The sequence below is a fragment of the Felis catus genome, chromosome C1 (genome assembly GCF_018350175.1).
Source record: "Felis catus isolate Fca126 chromosome C1, F.catus_Fca126_mat1.0, whole genome shotgun sequence".
Taxonomy (NCBI): Eukaryota; Metazoa; Chordata; class Mammalia; order Carnivora; family Felidae; genus Felis; species Felis catus.
This window is the reverse complement of record NC_058375.1, coordinates 77,014,145-77,034,066: the sequence shown is the minus strand read 5'-3', so window position 1 is coordinate 77,034,066 and position 19,922 is coordinate 77,014,145. Positions and strand designations below refer to the sequence as shown.

The 19,922-nt window shown below is 37.0% G+C and overlaps 1 long non-coding RNA gene across 1 annotated transcript in view; it reads right to left on the bottom strand.

Moving 5' to 3' along the window:
* The window catches only part of LOC123379694, a 34,939-nt gene that overhangs the window by 10,386 nt on the left and 4,631 nt on the right, over nucleotides 1–19,922 (bottom strand). Inside the window, exon 2 of the long non-coding RNA XR_006584538.1 lies at nucleotides 18,419–18,528. This is a non-coding gene — a long non-coding RNA (uncharacterized LOC123379694). The remainder of the gene's footprint in view (nucleotides 1–18,418; nucleotides 18,529–19,922) is intronic.

The window sequence follows — 19,922 nt, the reverse complement described above, 5'->3', positions numbered from 1 at the left end:
GTTTAGTACCAAGCCCTAAGCTTCTGCCTCCAGTGTATGGCCCACCTGAATATTAAGGGCCATTATATGGAAGATGATGACCAGCTGTTCTTTCTCCCCTGAGTTCCAAACAATAAGAAATGGGCATAAGCTTTGGTGTGAAGGATTTAGGCAAAGAATGAGGAAGAATATTGTAAATTGAAGTGCATTACTGAGTGAATTTCATTCTATGGATGTCTTTTAAAAAGTCATTATTGTCACTCAAAACACTTACAGTCTGTGACATACATAGGTAGCCCTACAGTAAGAGATGTGAATAATTACACAACAATTAGAACGTCTTTGAGCTGGAGAGTAATCAGCCCAAACACCCAAGTAACGCAAGAGAGAAGCATGAAAATACATAACCACAAAAATGAGAGAGAGAGAGAGAGAGAGAGAGAGAGAGAGAGAGAGAGACATGTATAGATCAACATAATGACAGCATTTAGCTAATTAAACTCTCTGGAAATGTTCTGACTGCTTTTGGAAAGCAAAGAAGTCTTCATTTTTAGCTTTGTCAGTTGACATAATTTTGAATTGAGTCTGATTCTCATTGGCATCTATGATCTATGTGTACAGTTTCTGGAACAGCCTTTTCCTGGAGAAAATTTTCAAACAAACATTTGGCATCAGTGGAATATTTTTTACCACACCATCAGTAATTTTCATTGTACAGCCTTTGACTTCCAGAAGATTCAAGCTGTCTTAGAGTCTCTGAGAACCTTAGGGCATTAGATGAATGCCAGGTATATTACACTGAGAGATTAGATCCCAGGGAACTGGAATTCTGAGAACTAGGATGCCTGACTGAGATTGAACTATCTATGTATCCTGGTATAGATACAGAAAGATATTAGTGGTATTTTAGATTAGAATTTTTAGACTTCATCCAAACAACCTGTTAAAAGCCACGTTCTCTTGTACCTGTGAAACCATAGATTCAGTGTAAGAATAATGTGTTCAAGAAGATTTAGTCCTATGCAGTGGTGTGCTGATGTTTAATTCCTGGTTTTCCGGGCAAGGAGTGTGTGGTTTTGGGGGGTGGAGGATTGGAAGCAGAGGTGGTAAGCAGGTATCTGATTTGTAGCATTGGCCAATTTCTGTGATGCAAATGCCCCCACCACGGCCAACTGTAAGCTACTAAAATGACATCAGTGAAAACAGAGTTGGGAAGAGGTTGCCTCTCATTCCCACACATGAGTGGTCCTACATCAGGTATACATAAAACACCAAAGTTCAAAAATCTCACTCTGTGTCATTCAGTGCCAATCAGCATTGTCATCATGAAGTAGAACTTCTCGCTTCCACCTTCTGGCAAATGGTCTGAAAGCATACCTTACAAACACATGGCTTCTCCATCTGAGAGCTGTGATTTTTTTTTTTTTTTAATATTTATTTACTTTCGTGAGAAAGAGAGACACAGCATGAGCAGGGGAGGGGCAGAGAGAGAGGGAGACACAGAATCTGAAGCAGGCTCCAGGCTCTGAGTTGTCAGCACAGAGCCTGACATGGGGCTTAAACTCACAAACCATTAAATCATGACCTGAGCCAAAATCAGATGCTTAACCGACTGAGCTGCCCAGGTGCCCCGAGAGCTGTGATTTTTAAATCCTACTAAAGACTTTATTATTTAACATAAGACTCCCCTATGATACTGCTCTTCTTAGCAGTGTCACCCAGTCTTTTGTATGTTCTAATTGCTATAAACAGCAAATGAAATGTTTATAGGTCAACAGAACCAATTCTTAGGAGCAGTAAGCACAACCTTCAGAATAGAAAAATAGTTTGGGAGGCATGTTTTATTTTGGATTTTAGTATTTTTGGTGTTAAAAAGACTGATAACACACTGAGAAACAGTAATTATCATTCAACATGAGCCTGGCTGGAAACATATTGCATAGCAGTTCAAGAATTTATTTGCTTATTTTTGGAAACAGTAGAACTATTACATTAACCTATCAGTTTGTGGTCATCTCCTCCTTTTTTCTTTTTTTTAAGTGTCTCAGTTTTTGTTTTGTTTTGTTTTGTTTTTTTATGTTTATTTTGAGAGGGTGAGAGAGCATAGGGGAGGGTTGGGGAGAGGAGAGAGAGAATCTCAAGCAGGGTCCATGGTGTCAGCGCAGAGCCCAGTGGAGGGCTTGAACTCAGGAATGGTGAGATCATGACCCAAACCAAATTCAAGAATTGGAGGCTTCAACCAACTGTGCCACCCAGGTGCCCCCTCCTCCTTTCTTCATTCACTGACCTGCACATAGTTTTGTAAACCCAAGATACATGTGTCTCATCCCTTTTGTCTCTCTGTGAAAATAAGAATTGTAAAATTGTAGAACAAAATGGCATTGCCCTTCCCTGTGCCAGAATTCCCAGATGCCTCGTGTTCCTGACCGAGTAATTCATTTACTTACGAATTCCTGCTCTTTGTATTTAAAAGACAAAACCATTTGGCAAAAACCCTTCCGAACTTCAGAGAGAAAGCAAATGGATTCTTAGGACACAGTCATTCCAATCATGCCATGGTTAATATTCATTCTAAACTGTTGATAACATTTAGGATAACACTTATATTGCTATTTACAGTGAACTTTCACATGTATGTCCTTCCCATTACATAATACTGAGTAACATTATTGGTAACATGAAATGTCACTGTCCAGTCTTAGAGCTTCTGCCAATAATTAATATGTATTTATTCAATAAGTAGGTGATAGGTGCTTTCTGTGGTGAGCCATTATGGAGTCTGTCAAGATGAATTAAGACCAGTCCATTAGTATTTGACTTAAACTGGGCAGGGGTTAGAAATGCTTGGATGTATGTAAACTATATGAAATTCTTATTTTCTGTCATCACTGGGAGAGAATTTAAGCTCAAATAGGTCATCTCCATGGCCCTAATAAAAGTTTTGTTGTTGCTAGGTTGGTTGGTTTGGTTGTGTTTCTTTTTTTTTTTTTTTTTTTTTGGATAATTGTTTAATATAAACAATAATTCAATCACAGTTGACAAACACATGAATAAGTCAGTGAACTGTATGTGCCTGCCACGCATCTAAGGTCATTCCCAAGATATACTTCTTCAGTGAATTTTTCCCTGACAGTAACAGTTAATGACAGTGTGACCCCAATCATCTTAATTGCTGAGAGTTAGCACAGTTATTCTGCATTGCTATTGGCTAATGAATCAGATTCATTGGCTGGTTCTGACAGGGCTGACATAACATGTCACTGACAAAGTGACAGTTCTAGAAGAGGACAGGAAGAAGTATGAGGAGGGAAGCAAACGTTCGTCAGTACACTAAGACAAACTAGCACAACACAATCTGTGCTGAAGCAGGAAATGAAAAAACACACAGAGGGCCTCCTAATCATTTGCCTTAACATCACATTTTTATTCTCTCATTCAGAAGAAAAAAAAATAGTGGTAGAATGATATTTCTGAATCTGTCATTTATAAATTGTAGTTTGGGAGAAATTGAAATAAGTTACATGGGGGTGAGGAAGAGACAAGTGAGATCTTAATAATTAAATATTAAGTTGGGGTGGGCCAGGGGGAAGCATCAGAAGGTAAGTAGAAATACAGAAGTAAATTGGGTGTTTCCACCAAATACCAAGCCATATATCTAAGGAGAGACCATCACTTCTTATTCACGATGTAATTAAGTGGAACCATGTGAAACTGCTGATAGTCTACCATCTTTGACCTACAAAAATGGTCATGGGTGTGGTTCGACCTATAAACTATTGGAAACAAGGTATATTTGTAAAATATATTTTAAAAAGCACACTAAATTATCCCATGGCTTGTTACAGAGAACAAGAAAAACAATAATCCAAAAAAAAAGAATTAGTTTTTTAAAAACACTATAGTCAACTCCTTAACGTCAAATACCTATGGGTTTTTAATCCAAAATACTCTATATGCTTGGGGATGATGTTTGCAAGGGTTTTTTTGGAAACAAAATAAGCTAGTTAAGAAGGCATTTTCTATTAGCTCCAAAGGAATGTAACACCAGGCAGTTTTTTTCATTTTTAAGGATCTGAAGGACGCTAACTATAGGAAAGATCAAGAACAGCCACGTGCTGGTGAGTACTAGCCAGTGTTTCTGCACTGACAGTGTAAAACGTCCTCAGCTGTGGAGTCTCCCACCCACGATGTAACTTTGACCTATGTTGCTGTCCACAGGTCCTCCACCACCCTATAGCAAGCAGTCCATGGATGTCTGCAAGCAAGCATTGGGGCCTGGCTGTGCCATCCTTACCCTGGCCCACCCCTGGGCACAAGTGGGATGTGGACTCTGAACAGAACCACCAGTGTATTATTTCTGCCACTTCTCATCCATCATTTCTGGGTCATTTGAGACCAGCTTTCTGTGTTTGCTAACAGATCTTAATACATATATAGGAATATCATATATATATCATCCAGCCTTATAAAGGAGACTCTGCCATTTGCAACGACACAGATGAACCCGAAGAGGACATTATGCCAAGTGAAATAAGCCAGACACAGAAAAATACTGCATGCTCTTAGTTACATGTGGAGCCTAGAATAGTAACCCCACTGGTTACCACGTGGGGAAAATAGGGAGATGTTGGTTAAAGGATATAAAATTGCCGTCTACAGGATGAATGAGGAAAGCTAATGTACAACATTATGACTGTAACTAGTAATACTGTATTGAAAACGAAATCTAAGAAAATAGATTTCACGTGCTTTGACCACACACAACACACACACACAGGTAACTGTAGGAGGAGATGGGTATGTTAATTTGCTTGACTCTAGTATCCTATCATTATGTATATCGAAACACCAAGTTGTACATCTTAAACAGGAACAATGTTTTTAGCCTTGAAACTGAAGTTTGAGCAGGGCTTAGTAGGGAAGCACTCTTCCTTCTCCCAGTTAGTGTTAACTAGGGCTGCTCAGTGTTGAATCTACAGAAGGCTCATTCACTCATGTGTCTGGTGGTTAATACTAGCTGTCAGCTTTAGCTGGGCTGTTGCCTTGAACATCATCATGTAGCCTCTCCATATGTTCTGGGCATTCTTCCAAAATGGTGGCTCTCACCATTTATCACTCACGCCAAGTTTAATTGTCTCAAGAAAGAGCTGGGTGGAAACCATCACCTTTTCTCCTTACTCTGCAGCTTAGCAAGTAGCCTTGAAAATAACAACCCACATTCTAGGTACCTCAGGGAGCAGAGTGGACTCCATTCACAAAGAATTGTCATTACTTGAACTGTCTGGTGGCTCTGTGGGAAAACAAATAGAAGCTTTACCTGTTCATACCTCAGAATTCCTCCAGTGCTACAGCTGCTGCACAGGTGGGGTTTGTTGAAATATTTACAGGGAAATATTTTAGTTGCTGCTGCAAGGGGTGATAACAGGGCAAACAGTATATTGATGAAAAAGCTTATAAGAAAAGACAAATACAGTGTCCATAAAGGCTTTGAAAAGTTCTTGACATGGAAATTTAGAAGGCCACACACATGCACAGGGTGTGCATGCTTAGGAAGGCCCAAGAAGGCCCTAAGCTATCCCCTCTGGCTGACCTTGAGGCTCTATAAAAGCAGAAAGTGAAACCTAAGGCACAGTTGTAAACTGCCTGATTGAGTACTGAAGGTATGCCTCAACCCACACATCAAGCCCCTTGGCAAAAGCCAGTATTTTGTGGGTTCCAGGCATTTAAGGAAATCTCTGCGATTAACTGATCACTAAACCAACTAAGAAATTGCAGTGGTTTCACATAGGAAGGGATACAGCTTTACAGGATTAGTTCGGAAAAGTCACTAAATAACAGACCTTAAGATGAGAGAAAGAAACCCAGGTTTGCCACATAATATATCCATTTCTCTAAAAACAGTGCATGCTATGAAACAAAGTATGACTTCTCAAAACAAAACAAAACAAAAAAATAGCCAATAGGAAGTGTCCAGGAAAAGCTCAGGTATTAGAAAGTCTCAAATCAGCTTTTTTTTTTTTTTAATGTTTATTCATTTTTGAGAGGGAGAGCACAAGCAGGGGAGGGGCAGAGAGGGAGAGAGACACAGAATCTGAGCTGTCAGCACAGAGCCTGGTGTAGGGCTCAAACCCACGAGCCATGAAATCATGACTTGAGCTGACTGATAAGATGCTCAACTGACTGGGCCATCCAGGCACCCCATTTTTTTTTAATGTTTATTTAAAATTTTTGAGACTGCCCAAGTGAGGTAGGGGCAGAGAGAATCCCAAGAAGGCTCCATGCTGTCAGTGCAGAGCCCGACGCAGGACTCCATCTCATGAACTGTGAAATGATGACCTGAGCCAGTATCCAGAGTCGGACGCTTAATCAACTGAGCCACCCAGACACCCCTCAAGTCAGCAATATTAAAAATGTTCAAAGGAAGTCCCATTTGAAGAACTAAAGTATCAGAATAATGTCTCACAAATAGAGACTATTAATACATAGAAATTATAAGTAAATGGAAATTTTAAAGTTGGAGAGCGTAATAAATTAAAAATCCACTTGAATGGCTCAACAGATTTAAGCTAGAAGAATGAATCAGAAAGATTCAATAGAAATCAGTAATAGAAGGAAAGTTGGGAAATTCACAAATATGTGGAAATAAACACATTTCTAAATAACCAATTTACACAAGACTGTAAAGGAAATTATAAAATACTTTGAGATCTACAGAAATGAACACAATATAAAAAGTATGGGATGCAACCAAAGTGGTAAGTAGTAAAAGGTAAGTGAATAGGCACACCTGGCTGGCTCAGTCGGTAGAACATGTGACTCTTGATCTTGGGGTCATGGGTTCAGGCCCCACATTGGGCATAAAGTTTTTGCCTTTTATTTTTTATTTTTTTTTAATATTTTATTTCTGAGACAGAGACAGAGCATGAGTGGGAGAGGGGCAGAGAGAGGGAGACACAGAATCAGAATCAGTCTCCAGGCTCTGAACGGTCAGCTCAGAGCCCAGCACAGGGCTCGAACTCACAAACTGTGAGATCGTGACCTGAGGCAAAGTCAGTCATTCAACCGAACCACCCAGGTGCCCCAAGTTTTTGCCTTTTAAAAAGAGGCAAATGGATAGCTGTACATGCCTACATTTAAAAAGAAGAAAGATCTCAAATCAATACCTATCTTAAACTAGAAAAAGGAAAACCAAACCCAAAACAGGCATAAGGAAATAATGAAGATAATAAAATAGATGACAGAAATACAATAGAGAAAATGAACATAACTAAAAGATTTTTCAAAAAATCAACAAACGACAAAACTCTAAATAGATTAAGAAAAAAAGGCTGAAACTACTAAAATCAGAAATGAGAGGACATTACTACTGACCTTACATAAGTAAAAAGGATGATAGGGAGATACTATGGACAATTACATGTCAACAAATTAGATAATTGGATGAAATAGATTAACTCCTAGAAGTACTTAACAGCCAAAACTGATTTAAGAAGAAATAGAACACTTGAATAAACCTGAATACAAGAAAAGAGATTGAATTAGTAATCAAAAACCACCTAATACAGAAAAGCCCAGGACTAGAATTCACTGGTGAATTCTTCCAAACATTTATAAATGAAAAAAAAATGTTTTAATTTTATTTTGAGAGAGTGCTAGCAGGGGAGGGGTGGAGAGAGGGAGAGAGAGACTCTCAAGCAGGTTCTGCACTGTCAGCGCAGAGCAGAGCCCAATGCAAGGTTCAATCCCACAACCCTGAGGTCATGACCTGAGCCTAAATCAAGAGTCAGACACTTAATTAACTGAGCCACCCATGTACCTGAGAATTCTTCCAAACATTTAAAGAAGAACTAGCACGAATCCTCAAAACTTCCAAAAAACAGGAGAGAAAATGTCGTAATTCATTCTATGAGTCCAGTATTACCCTGAAACCAAGGCCAAAGACATCATAAAGGAAAACTATAGACCAAATCTGTTATGATGTTAAAAATATGCAACAAACTACTTGCCCAGTTGGAATTTATCCCAGGAATGGAAAGTTGATTCAAAATATGAAAATTATGTATTACACCATATTAATAAACTGAAGGGGAAAAATATCATCTCAATTGATGCAGAAAGAGCATTTGGCAAAATCCAAAATCCTTCCGTATAATATAAATAGATGTAAATTATGACACTAAGAGCATGTAGTTGGGGGGGGGGGGAGGGGAGGAGAGGTAGAAGTATAGAGTTTTTATATGCAAATGAAGGGAACAGCTTAAAATAGACTATTATAAATATGTTTTATGTAAGCCTCATGGTAATAATAAAGATACCCCTAGGAGTTACACAAAAGGAAAAGAATCAAAGTCTATCAATCCAGAAAAAGAAGGGGGAAAAAAAAAAAGGACAGCAAGGAGAAAAAGAAGGATAAAAGAACTGCAAGACAAAACAGTTAAAATGGCAAAAGTAAGTCCTCTATCAATAATTACTTTAAATGTGAATGGATTAAATTTCCCAACCAAAAACAGTGGCTGAATGGATTAAAAACAAACAAAAACCTAGATCCAACTATATGTTGTTTACAAGAAACTTAACATTAGGACACTCATAAGCTGAAAGTGAAGGGATGGAAAAAGATTAACCCTCAGCTAGACTAAGAAAAAGAGGAAACTCAAGTAAAACCAGAAATGAAATCACAGTGGATGTCTCCACAGTAAAAAGAGACTATTACATACAATTATATGTCCATAAGTTGGATATCCTAGAAGAAATGGATAAATTTTTAGAAACATACAACCTAACAAGCCTTGATCAAGAAAAAAACAGCCTGAATAGACCAATAACAAACATGGAGACTGAAACAGTAATCAAAAACCTACAATAAAAGAAAACCAAGATGGCTTCAAGGGGAATTCTAACAAACATTCAACAAATACCAATTCTTCTTAAACTCTTACAAAAAGAAGAGGGAACACTTCCAAACTTATTTTATTAAGGCAGCATCACAGTGATACCAAAGTCAGACAAAAACACTGCAAGAAAAGAAAACTTTAGGTCAATATCTCTAATGAATATAGATGCAAAAATACCCAACAAAATCTAGCAAACTGAATTCAATAGCACATCAAAAGATCATTCACCATGATCAAGTGAGATTTATCTTTGGGATATGAGGATGGCTCAACTTAACAAATAAGAAAATATGATACAAAACATAAACAGAATGAACACAAAACCCACATCATCTCACTGGATACAGAAAAAGCAAGAATTACAAAGCTGGAGCTATCGTACCCCCTGATTTCAATATATATTACAAAGCAATGGTAATCAAAACAGTTTGGTATTGGCATAAAAACAGACATATAGGCCACTGGAAGAGAATAGAGAGCTCAGAAATAAATCCACATATTTATGGTCAACTAGTCTTCAATAGGGGTGCCAAGCAAGCACTATGTTCCCAGGAAAGGAAGGTGCTTCTTGCATTTTACTTATGTTATCTTCCAGTAGTTTTATAGTTTCAGGCCTTACATTTAAGTCTTTAATCCATTTTGAGTTGATTTTTGTATGTAGTGTGAGATGTCCGATTCCATTCTTCTACATATGGATATTGTTTTTCCAACACCATTTATTGAAGAGACCTTCCCACTTACATATTTTTGCTTTTGTTGCCAGTGTTTTTGGTGTTTTGTAGCCAAGTGGGATTGCATCTAACTAAAATGCTACAGAGCAACGGAAACAATCACCAGAGTGGAAACGCAGCCTATAGAATGGGAAAAAATATTTGCAAATCATTTATCTGATAAAGGTTTAGTAAGGGTTCAATAAGGAACTCCTACAACTCCATGGGAAACAAAAAACAAAACAAAATTATTTTAAAAAATGGGCAAAGGACCAGAATAGGCATCTCTCAAACGAAAACATACAAACATAAATGGCCCAAAGGTACTTGAAAACATCCCTAATCAGCTGGAAATGCAAATCAAAACCACTAATCTCTAATGATATTAGAATGGCTATTATCAAAAAGACGAGATAACAAATGTTGGCAAGGATGTAGAGAAAAGGGAATCCTTGTATCCTGTTGGTGGGAATGTATATTAGTATAGCCATATGAAAAACAGTATGAAGGTTCCTTTAAAAATTAAAAATAGATCTACCATATGGTATGGCAACCCATATTTTGGGTATATATCCAAAGAAAATGAAATTGGTATCTCAAAGATAATCTGCAATTCCATGTTTATTGCAGCATCATTCACAATAGCCAAGATATGGAAATGTGTCTCTCAACTAACTGGATAGTCACACACACACACACACACACACACTGGAATATTCAGTCTTAAAAAGGGGCGGGTGGGTACCTAGAGGGCTCAGTCGGTTAAGGGTGCAACTCTTGATTTTGGCTCAGGTTATGATCTTATAGTCTGTGAGTTCAAACCCTGCATCAGGCTCCACATTGCCCTATTCTCTCCCTCCCTCCCCACCCCCCCGTCTGCCCCTCCCCAACTCGTGCATTCTCTCTCTCTCTCAAAATAAACTTTAAAAAAGAACAAAGTCTTAAAAAAAGAAAAAAGAAAGAAACCTGCCATTTGCAAAAACATAGATGAAACTGGAGGACATTATGCCAAGTGAAATAAGCCAGACACAGAAAGACAAATACAGCATGGTCTCACTCTTCTATGTGAAATATAAAACTGTTGAGCTCATAGAAGCAGAGAATAGAAGCATGGTTGCCAGAGGGTAGAATGGTGGGAGGAGTGGAGGGAAATGGGGAGATGTTGGTACAAAGTTTCAGTTATGTAAGATGAATAAATTCTAATGTACAATATGGTGACTGCAGTCAACAACACTGTGTATCTGAAATTGGTTAATAGAGTAAATCTTAAATGTTCTCACCACACACACACACACACACACACAAATGGCAACTAGATAGGATGATAATTTGCTAATTGTTTTGATTGTGATTATTTTACAGTGTGTATCTACCTCAAGACATCAAGTTGTATACTTTGAATACATACAATTTTTATGTGATGATTATACCACAGTGAAGCTGAAAAAAATACATCCTTTAATGATAAAAACACTCAACAAACAAGTAATATAAGAGAACTTCCTCAACCTAATAAAAGACGTCTATAAAATATCTACAGCTAACATTATACTTAATAGTGAAAGACTGATAGTTTTGCCCTTAAGATCAGAAACAAAGATGTTTGCTTGTTCTCAAAACTTCTATTCAACATTATACTGGAGATTTTAGCCAGAGCAATTAGTGAAGAAAAAAAATTAAAGGCCTTCACATTGGGGAATAAAAGAAGTAAAATGATCTCTATTTGCAGATGGCATGATCTTATACATTTGGAAAACCTTACACCCTTGACATGCATGCCAAGACCATTCAATGGGATAAGAATAGTTTTTTCAACAAATGGTAGTGGAACAATTATCTATCCTCATGTAAAAGAATGAATTTGGACCACTGCTTCACCTCATATACAAAAATTAATTCAAAATGGATCAACAACCTAAATTTTATCAGAGCTAAAACTTAAAAAATCTTAGAAAAGGGTGCCTGGGTGGCTCAGTTGGTTGAGCATCGGACTTCTGCTCAGGTCATGATCTCAGTTTGTGGTTTCAGCTGTGCTGACAGCTCAGAGCCGCATTCCGATTCTTGGTCTCTGTCCCTTTCTTGCTCTTGCACGTGCTCACTCTGTCTCTCTGTGTCTCTGTCTCTCTCAAAAATAAGTAAACATTAAAAAAAAATCTTGGAAACATAGGTGTAAATCTTTGTGAACTTGGATTAGGTGACACATAAGCAATGAAAGAAAAAAACATAAGTTAGACCTTAATTAAAAGCTTTTGCATCAAAGGACACTATCAAGAAAGTGCAAAGACAACCTACAGAATGGGAGAAAATAGTTGCAAGTCATATATATCAGAGGATCTAGTATCTAGAATACATAAAGATCCCTTACACTTCAATAATAAAGAGCCCAATTTAGAAACAGGCAAAGAATTTGAATAGACATTTCCCCAAAGAAGGTTTACAAATGGCCAATTAGTACATGAAAAGATGCTCAACATCATCAGTCTGGAAATGCATACCAAAACCACAATGAGATACCACTTTACACCCACTAAGATAGCTGTAATAAAAGACAATAAAATGTGTTGGTAAAGTAGAGAAATTGGAACATTTGTATATGTCTGGTGGGATTATAAAATGGTACAGCCACTTTGGAAAACAGTTGGGCAGTCCCTCAAAAATGTGGAAGTGAAAACATGTTCACACGAAAATATGCACGTTAATTTTCATAGGAGCTTTATTCATAAAAGCCAAAAAGAAGCAACCCAAATATCCATCAATTGTTGAATGGCAAAACAAAAGGTCGTGTATCTGTAGAATGAAATGATACCCATAAGAACAAACGAAATACTAACACATGCTGAAATGTGGACGTATCTTGAAAACATTATGCTAAGTGAAAGAAACCAGACACAAAAGGCCAAATATTGTATGATGCCAGGGAATTGAGAGGTGGGGTGTGCAGAAGGAAGAAGGGGAAATGGGAGTGACTGCTAATAGGTATGGAGGTTCTTTTTGATATGATAGAAATGTTCTGGAATTACTATGAATATACTAAGATCCACTAAATTGTATACTTCAAAATGGTGAATTTTATGTATATGAACTATATTTCAATAAATAAATTACAAAATAAGACATGAAAAGGGAGTCACTAAATCCAGCCCTCATTCAAGGAGATGGGAATAAGACTCCACCTTCTGATGGGAGGAGTATCAAAGAATTTGTTGGGCAAATGTTTCCAAACCACGCCTCCTACATATCCATCAGAATGACTAAAATTAAAGACTGGCAATAAATGTTGGCCAAGATGTGGAGCAACCAAACTCTCACACATTGTTGGTGAGAATGTAAAATGATACAATCACTCTGGAAAACATTTTGGCCGTTTCTTATAAAACGATATATGCTTACCATGACCCATGACATACTTATAATGACAGTCACATCCCTGGGTATTTATTCAAGAGAAATAAAAACATAGATCCACACAAAGGCTTGTCTGTAAGTATGTATAGCAGCTTTATGCATTATAAACTACAGCTGAAAATAACACAAATGGCTATTAACAGTATTGAATAAACTGGTTTATTCAAACAATGGGATACTAATCAGCAATAAAAAAGAATGGACTAGTGATACATGCATAAACGCAAGTAAACTTCAAAAACAAGCTGAGTGAAAAAAAAAAAGCCAGACACAAAAAAGGAAATAAGGTGTAGTTCTAATGCATATGAAGCTATGGAAAAGACATATCTAATGTATAGTGAAAGAAGGCAGATTGGTGGTTGCCTGAGGTCAGGTGGCACATTTTGATTTCAAAGGGTCACTGGGGAACTTTTTTTGGATGATGAAATTTCTGTACCATTTGTGGTAGTTACACAAATTGGTCAAAATATATAGAAATGCACACCTGCATGGATATATTTCATTGTATATAAATTCCCTCTCAAAAAAAAAGGAAAAAAAATCATCCAGAATCTAGCCCTTTCTTAACTATTTCTATCCTGATCAAAACCACCATTATTTTTCACCTAGTTTATTGGAACGGGCTTCTAACTTTTCCCTATTCTTGCCCTCTTTCTGCCTATTCTCAACATAGCATTCAGGTAATGCTAGTAAAACACAAGTCATACCACACTATTTTTCTGCTTAAAATCCTCCAGTGGCTTCCAATCTTACTTTAAGCAAATGCCAAGGGAAACTAATTTACAATAACCCTTTTGTGATCTGCCTCTATCTTCCATCCCCATCATCTGTCTGCATCCTTTTCCACTCCAGCCATTCTGGCCACTTCATTGGTTTTTGAACACATCTGTTCCATTCCTATCTCAGGCCTGTACACTGTTGTTCCTTTTGTTCTGAATGCTTCCAGCATCCCCACATGGCTCTCTTTCTCACTTCAAGTGTTTACTCAAATGTCACCTTTTCTGCAAGGCCTTCCTTGACCACTTTATTTAAAATTCCAAGGCTTCTCTCTGGGTTTAAAAACATTTTGGCAATTATTTGGGGAGGTATTTCACAAAGCAAATAGTAAATAATGTGAAAATAATGATTTTTTTTTTTTCCTTCATGAAGGAAATGTTTATTAGGTTTGCCCAATATCTGCCTGGGGCTCAAGTTCATGCTAATTCAATTTGCTGACCTGTGAATGCAGGCATGCTTCTAACACACTCTTATGAACCTCAAACAATTTTACCACCTTGAAAAGCTGCAAGAAAGAATAGGTGTTTAACAGTGATGTAGGAATCTTGTTGAAAGTTGCCAAATGAACATAATGGCTCATTGATGAGAGACAAAGGACTCCTGTGCCACATAGAGTTGGGCTGGTACTTTCAAACAGAAAGGTCATAAATTGACCAGAAACTGCTTTTTGTAAACAAAGATGTTTGCAACTTATGCATAACTAAAAAAAACTGTTTGCAATGGAGTGACTTCCTTCTGTCTCTCAGCCTCTCACCCCCCAAAGTTTTGGTCAACAGCCCAGGCTTTTTGTTTTGAACTTATTTTTTAAAAATTTTTAAATAAATATGGAAAAAATAATAAAAATAAAATTAGTTAAAATATACATTTAACATTTTTGGTAAATGGCGATTTGCATGTTTTCGTTGAAAAATTGCTCATTTCCTTTGACCATTTATCTTTTTTTCTATTAAGTTTTTATTCACTTTTTTTGTTTTTAAATAAGAGAGATGCCTGTTATAAAAATTTAAACAAAATAGAATTCTGAACAATCAAAATACAAAAATTACCTTCTAAAAATTTTTTTATATATTTTTTTACTTTTATGTAATCTCTGCACCCAACATGAGGCTCAAACCCACAACCCTGAGATCAAGAGTCACATGCTCCACCAACTGAGCCAATCACGCATGCCCCATTAGCCAATACTTTTAAAAAACAAAACAAAAGAAACCTTCAAGGACTGTGGGTCTCAGAAACCTGTATGTTGGAAATATTAGAGAAATCTTTGCCTTTTATTGTAACAAATAGAAAAACTGTGAAGGCCAGACTTTCCATGGAGACTGAGAATAAGGTTAGGCTTAAGGCCTGCTGAGAAAAAAATCTATGCTGTTAAGGGTGTATTTAATCTGAATGACTTCTGAAGTGTTCGTAATTTTTCAGTTTTTTCACCCCTGAATTGTATAGAGTGCTGACTGGTGTTCTCAAAGATAGAAGTTATTCTCAGAAAACAGTATCTCCTTTTTAGGGGAAAGAAGTATTGCTACAGCAGGAGTTCTCTACTTACTTTGGAGTGAGGTATTCAGTGGAGGTGGTGGGGCCTTCACATAAAGTGACCTGAAAAGGGGAGAGAAGGGGCACAAGGAGAAGACAAAGGGGAGAACAATCTCTGGTTCATCAGATACCAGCTGGGGGTCCTATAACTTAACTCACTTCTGACACTAACTCTCTGCCCCTACTTCAGATTGTCAAGTACAGGTTATCATCTGTGCATCTGACTGACCAGCTATGAATTGGAACTTCCCTCAACCCTCTCCTCGGGTTTGATCATTCACTAGAATGGCTCACAGAACTCAGGAAAAGTTCCCTCACTAGATTAGCGGTTTATTATAAAAGGAGCAGCTCAGGAATACAGATGGAAGAGATGCATAAGGAAAGGTATGGAGGAAGAGGTGTAACGCTTCCATGCTCTCTCTGGGTGCACCACCCTCTCAGCATCTCCATGTGTTTACCAACCTGGTGAATTCTGTATGGGTGTCCAGTCCTCCTACATACACACACACACACACACACACACACACACACACACCTATTCCAACTCCCTCTGCCCACCCCCCATACTTCAGAATTTTTATAAAGACTTCATTATGTAGGCATGGTTGATTGAATCATGGGCCATTGGTGAATGATTTAATCTCCAGACCCTCTTCCCTCCCTGGAGGTGGGGGGGCAGTAGGGGAGGTGTAGGGGACTGAAAGTTCCAGCCCTCTAATCACATGGTTTCCTGGCAACCAGCCCTCATCCTGTGGTTATGTAAGGACCTTTCAAAAATCACCTCGTTAACATAAACTCAGATGTGGTTGAAAGTAGCTTGTTACAAATAACAAAATATACTCATTTTACCTTTGTGCTTTGGAGCTATTTCAAGAACGTGGTCAAAAACTAAGTATAACAAAAGATGCCCTTGTAGCTCTTATCACTTAGGAAACTACAAGTGTTGCACAGGTTCTGTGCCAAGAACCATGGGTAAAAACAAAAACATTTATTTCTTATATCACAATATCATAGTTGCTTAGTTTGCAGAAAATTTTTAGTAAGAATGTGGGTTAAATTTCATCAAATGCTTTTTCTGTATATATCCAAATGTTTAAATTTTCTCATTTATTTTAATGTGCTGAATTACATTGATTTTCAAGTGACAGGCTAACTTCAAATTCCTGGGATAAATTTTGCTTGGTGAGGGTATGCATCCTTTGTATATATTCCTGGATTTAATTTGTTAATGTTTTGTTAATGAGTTTTGCATCTATGCTCATAAGGGGTATGTATCTAGTTTGCAATTTTATCTCTAATGTCTTTTAAGGTTTTGGCATCAGTTATATTGGTCTCATAAAAGGAATTTGGAAATGTTTTCTCCTCTATTTTAAGATTACTTATTACTTTTAAGATGTGATGGAATTCATCAGTGACACCAACAGACCTGGAGTTTTGTTATTGTTTTTGTTGTGGTAATAATGAGTTCAACTTCTTGAATAGATACAGGTTTATTCAAATTTTCTGTTTTGTTACACATCAAATTTGGTAAGTTTTTTTAAGGAAATTTGTCCATTTCACTTATGTTGTTGAATATAAGGTCTTGATGGTTATTCATAATATTCCCTTACTATCCTTTTGATAGTTATAGGATCTGTGGTAATATCCCCTCTTTCATTCCTGATATCTTAAATTTGTGTTTTCTTTTTTTCTTGATCAGCTTAACTAGAGTTTTATCAATTTTATTAATTTTCTCAAAGAGCCAAATGTTGACTTTGTTAATTTTCTCTATTTTATTTTCCTTTGTGGATTTCTGCCTTTGTCCTTATTATTTTCTTTAGTATTTCCTAAATAAAACTACTTACCCTGGGTTTATTTTGCTCATCTGTTCCCAGTTTCTTTTATTTATTTATTTATTTTTTTTTTGAGAGAGAGAGAGAGAGAGAGAGAGAGAGAGAGAGAGAGAGAGAGAGAATCTTAAGCAGGCTTCATGCTCATTGTGGAGCCTGATGCAGGGCTTGATGCCACCACCCTGGGATCATGACCTGAGCCAAAATCAAGAGTGGGACACTCAACCGATTGAGCCACTCAGGCTCCCTTTTTCCCAGTTTCTTAATGGAGAAACTTAGGTAATTGATTTTAAACCTTTGCTTTCATTATCATTCAGTTCAAAATATTTTCTAAATTTCCTTGTGATTTTTTTTTCCTTTGGCCATGGGTTAGTAGAAGTGTATTAACTTCCAAACATTTGAGGGCTTTTGAAATCTCTTCCATTGTCATTGATTTCTAATTTCATTCTTTTGTGGTCAGAAAACACATTTTGTATGATTGCAGTCTATTCAAATTTATTGAGACATATTTTATGGCCTAGCATATGGTCTATCTTGGTGAACCTTTTATGTGCCCTTGAAAATAATGTGTATTCTGCAGTTGTCTGGTAGAGCATTCTATAAATGTCAATTATGTTTATGTTTTTCTATATTCTTAATGACCCGGGGGTTTAGTTGTTGGGAGGCACTAAAATCTTTAATTATAATTCTGGATTATCCATTTCTCTCCTTATTTTTGTAGTTTTTGCTTAATGTATTTTGAAACTGATTTAGATACATACACACATAATTGCAATGTCTTTCTGATTAATTGGCCATTTTATTATTTTAAATTATTACTCATTATCTCTGACAACACTCCTTGTCTTAAAGTCTATTTTGGTCTGATATTAATGTAGTAATCCCAGTTTTCATATGCTTACTGTTTTCATGGTATATTCTTTTTCATCTTTTTAAAAAAATTTTTTTAATGTTTATTCATTTTTCAGAGAGAGAGGGAGAGACAGAGAATGAGCAGGGGAGGGGCAGAGAGAGAGAGAGGGAGATACAGAATCTGAAGTAGGCTCCAGGCTCTGAGCAGTCAGCACAGAGCCCAATACAGGGCTTGAACCTACCAACTGTGAGATCATGACCTGAGCTGAAGTCGGACGTTTAACCAACTGAGCCACCCAGGTGCCCCTATCCTTTTTCATCTTTTAATTTCAACCTATTAGTACCTTTACATTTGAATTGTGTCTCTGTTCAAGACATTTTATGGGGTGTTCTAGTTATCTATTGCTATGTAACAAACTAAATCTTAGAGGCTTAAAATTACCACAATTCTATCTGAAGATTCTTTGGGTCAAGAGTTTGGGCAGGGCTTGGTTGAGCAGTTCTGTTCCTTTGTCTTGGATTATTGACTTGGGTACATCCATTTGAACAGACCTGGAAGGTCAAAAGAGTCTCGTTCATTTCTCTAATGCCTCAGTATTTCTCCAAGTTCAGCCTTCCTTTAGTATGAAGTCCTCAGACTATTTCAACTTCTCACATGGTGGCTAGATTCTAAGAAGGAAGGTCATCAAAATAGTTTTTCTAAGTTTATGCGTCCTCTTCTCTTCCTTGTTAAGAGAAACTTACTTTTTTTCCTGGTAATTTATTTTCAGGTTTGATATCCTTTAGGGGAAGCTGTTCCCTTCTCTATTCCCAGTGGGTGGATAGAGACTAGTTTAATAATCTAATCATGGTAATCCAATCATCCAATCATGTTCCTCTTGCCAGTGATTATTTGGAGGTAGGCCTGGGACATTACTCTGGAAGAGGCTTGAGGTAAACTCAAAAGGACTTTTGGGAAGGTGTTCATCAAGGCTTAAAAGGATACAACGGAGGAATGTCCCCTTTCTCTGATGCTAAATATTATCTGCACGTGACCATGGAAGTATATGGCCATATTGCCACCATGAAGGAAAGACATAAAATTAGGAGAAGTCAACATGCTGAGATGGCTGAAGACAAATTTAGAAAAAAATCTGGGTCCTTGATGATATTACTGAGATACTAAATCAATCAACACGGGAACCACAAGATTCCCCTCCCTCACCATTTTATTGAGACATAACTGACATATAACATTGTAGTAGTTTAAAGTACACACCATAATGATTTGTTTTTATATTGCAAAATTATTGTCCCAGTATGTTAGGTTAACATCCATCACACAATTTCAAAACATTTTTTTCTTGTGATGAGAACTTTTAAATTTACTCTCTCAGCAACTTTCAGATATACAATTAAGTATTGTTAACTGTATATTACATCTCCTGAGTTTATACCTTTTGACCACTTTCACCTATTTCTCCCACTACTGACTCCCCACCTCTGGCACCTGCCAATCTGTTTTCAATTTGTATTAAGTTTGGTGTTTTTAGATTCCACATACATGTGAGAGCATATAGTATTTGTCTTTCTCTGACTTATTTTACTTAGCCTGATGGCCTCACGGTCCATCCATATTGTCACAAATGGAGGGGCCATGAGATTTTTTGCCCTTCTGCTTTATGAAATAACTTTTATTTGCAGCCTAAAGCATTCTGAAAGATAAGAAGCAGAGAGAGGTTAAAACAGAGGTGATAGTGGACCCAGAGCTTTTAATCTTCTATTATTAATTTTATGATTGGTTATTAGAGGGAAGATGCTTAACACATTTAAATCTATAGCACAAGTTACAAAGCACAGCAAAGCATGTAATATGGATTTAAATGTGCACTTTATAAATCAAATTAAAAAACAAAATTATTTTTTTTCCCTCCAAACGGCATTATTTCTGTGCAGCTGCTGCTGGC